The sequence below is a fragment of the Octopus bimaculoides genome, chromosome 6 (assembly GCF_001194135.2).
Source record: "Octopus bimaculoides isolate UCB-OBI-ISO-001 chromosome 6, ASM119413v2, whole genome shotgun sequence".
In the NCBI taxonomy this organism is placed as follows: Eukaryota; Metazoa; Mollusca; class Cephalopoda; order Octopoda; family Octopodidae; genus Octopus; species Octopus bimaculoides.
Window position 1 is genome coordinate 100,830,471 of NC_068986.1, and position 3,927 is coordinate 100,834,397.

Consider the following 3,927-nt stretch of genomic DNA (forward strand, 5'->3'; position numbering starts at 1 on the left):
TATATATATATATATATATATATATATATATCGGCATCATAATAATCTTCTTCATCAATGTCGCTTTAAACCAAATTTAGAATATTTACAAATATTGAACGTTGATGGGAAGTCATTGCTGATTTATTTGTTTTGATTCTAAAAACATTAAAGACAAACTTAGATTCATTGCCAATCTTAATTATCTCAATAACCAAGTTTAATGTTAATTTGTTTTTGTAGTTTTCTAAATATACTACTCTCACCCATCTTCTAATATTTTAATGTCTGGACGTATGTACATTTTAGATTGAATCACATTGTTTCTCATTAATTCCGCACAAATAATTACTGGTTTGAATCGTAGGAACACGTTGAGGCTGTAGTGCATTATTGAATAATTTTAGTCAATTTTATATACTAAGGTACTGTAGCAAGTACTTTATTTCGCGAATTACTAGCGTCTACAAAAATTCTGTTAATCTGAACGATACATGGTATTTCTTCTATATACACGTGTGGTAACACATCGGAAGTTATATTCGAATAATATTCAAATATGAAAATATATCTGAACTATTGTTAGGACGTAGAGGACTTTCCTGTTTCTTTAAGGTAAGTTATTTTGGAATTTAAAAATAAGTCATTATTTGAAACTTAGAATCGATGTAACGTAGCTATAGGTTCATATTCGAAACAGCTTTCAATTTAAAAAAAAAAATGACAACTTAATTTAACTTGACAAGGGATTTGTACATGTGTCCTCAATTATATACCACCATACATATTGTCCTAAGCTTTAATTTGTGAACTCTACAAGGTTTCTCAAAATTAAGAGCTACTTTCAAGTAAATGACCTTAGTGTAGACAAAGAGTTTGCTTTCAAAGCTCTTGTGTTCATGCTGCAGCTCTTTTGAAACAATTGTTGCCATGTCGCATTGGAAGAAGTTGCTGATCTTAGCTCTTACCTTCATCGATCTTTATGCCTTATCTAACTATGTGAAATGTGATGGTAATGCTTTTGATGTAATTTGGAATCCTAACCGGAATTTGAACACAGAAAGAAAACTGATTGAATATGTTCCGTGACAAGCATTGCGAGAACAGCTTTGAATTTCTCAAATTTTCCCAGTCTAGAGTGACTATATATTTACTCCTGAAAGTGTAAAAGATAAAATGGACCTCGGATTGAGCGAAACCTGCAACACAGAAAAATAAAAGTAATATTGCAGAAAGTACTTTAAAGATACATTCCTCGCAAAATCAGGTAAAGGAAGATGAGAAAACTTTAATGCAACTTTTGTATCGCTTTACCGAAACAATGAGACCAAGTCAGCATCTTCCCGAAACAATAATTACATTGCCATATATCAACAAGAATGTGCTTGTAACTTCAAAGAACCAAGAAATGGTACTCGATGCCTCCATATTCATATTATTTAATAGTGATCAGACCTCATTAACTTTAAAACATAATGAGTACATAATTGATAATACAATGTTTGTATGTAATTGATTTTTAAGGCTTTAATGAAAGTGAACTGGTGATGTGTCTGAATCGGATATTAAATGTTTACCGATACAACTTCTGAGAGTTGCAGATTGATCAGTAAAATAGTGTCCTTCAATGTCTCCGTGTACATCAATTTTTATATTTATGTTGCCAAGGGTGATTAAACAGTGTTTCTGTTTACAGATTCAGTATAGTTTACAATCTGAGGTCAACTGTTTAAATATATACCTATTAAAAGCCGCAAATACATTTGAAAACTCACCTTTGTTTAGATACTGTTTCAGTTTGATTGCACAGAATATCATGTATTTTTATATATGCTCGGAATAACAGTACATTCAAATTACATGCACACTTACAATGTTAAAGTCTTTGAAATAAGGAGAATAATTTGACTTTGATAAGAGTCTTTTTATGCATATCTTGCTTCAGTCCCTTGCAAATCGTTTGGGATTTCAAATAATCTACTATCGATATTTATAATTCATCAAAGCGTCACTCTCAGGGCGAGATTATGTCAGTATATGCTCATTGTATAGTATCCTGTCGAAATGTGACTGGCGAAAATTTATCGTCTAAGTATGAATGATAGCTTTTCGTTTATACACCAAGGGATAAGCGTTGCTTTCGCTTTTGATTAGCATATGTTTACCATGTTTAGTGATGCGTATGCCATAAATACTGACTCCATTTTAATCGACTATTTTATTAGTAAATCTGTAGTGTAAGTATGCGCACTCCACAAACTCGATAGAGCATAGCAAAATCAACTTGTTGCTATTGCCTCGTGAAATGGTAGTCAAGTTATCGTACATTTATAACCTTGATATATAAATGTTTATGGTGTTCCTTGAATACATAAATCCTATTGTTAATCAGTTGCATTTCACATGTTTACATGATATGAATAAGAAGGATTGAGATTTAAATATTTTTTTATCGGAACATTATATAGATAAAGAAATCCGAAGATTAAACGAAATCTAGACAACAATAGCTAAGCTAACAAAGTAAAAGAGAAAACGACAGAACAACAGAGGCAAACAAATAAACGGTGATAGATGCATCCAATACCAACCTTATTATGAATAAGCTACATACATACACGCAAATATATAATATGAACTGAGTATGGAATGTCTATAAGATAGATTAATACAAGACCACGAAAAAAGGCGGTAAAGCAGAACATTAACTAAAATATAAGAAGAGAAAAAAACTATAAAAATAATAAAGTTAAAATCGTTCTTATTAAGACAAACTGACACAAAGATATGTACCATCGATATTAGAGTCGAAATGTGAGTATATCAGTCTTCTTATGTATATTCATTCTATCGAAAATTCTAAATAATTCAGTTATTTCGTGGAAACTTTTAAATTTAATAATAAGTACTTTATTCATAAAGTTACAGTTTAATAATCGCAATAGGAAGTAAAATTATTAAAGTTAGACGCTTGTTGCTCGATTTCTTTTGTAATTAGATTTACACTACATTAATATTAACCTGATAGATATATTCGAAACACAATTGTTCATTTTTTAATAACTAGACAAGAGAAACGATATTTACGAATATCTTAGTAATAGTAAATCAGGTTTTGTCTAAGATTAAACTCGTTAAATGTAGCCCAGCTAGTCTAATGACAACATTAAAACATTGGAAGTAACACTGAACCTTGACAAATATATACTATGAAAATATAAGGTGCGCTGTAAAGTGCAATATTTTCTTTTATTTTGCGCCCTTTTAAAGTATATTTGCCAGGCTCTATGACGTATGAAACAGGAAGAAAGAGTGAGAGAATATCGGGGCGAAAGAGTACAACAGGGGTCGCCAGCACCCCCTGCCAGAGCCTTGTGGATCTTCAGTTTTTTTTCGCTCAATAAACACATAATGCACTGTCTGGGAATCGAAACCGCGATCCTCCGACCGCGAGTCCACTGCCCTAACAACTGGAGCATGGCGCCTCCACTGTAAAGTGCAATAGGTAAGATTAATCCAGTCAATACTTGCATCTATCTATCTATCTATCTATCTATCTATCTATCTATCTATCTATCTGTCTATCTATCTAGCTAGCTAGCTAGCTAGCATCCGTCTATCTGCATCTAACAACATCTGTAGTATACAATAAAGTAATTAATTCTTTAGCTACAATTTAAATCCTTAAAACACTGGAAATACATTTCATGAATAAAAGTATCGCATTGCTATGAATATAATAAATTGTATATACTTTTTCAATGTAAGCCATTTGCAGTTCTTGGAACTAAAGCGGAAAATTAATACCAACTAAACCAGCGACCTGCCTATGTATGTAGTACCTTCCTAACCTAATGTGCATATGCATGTATATATCAACGTATGCGTTTATATGTTTATAAATTCAGTTGTTGATGTACATCATATATACAGCAACAAATATATATA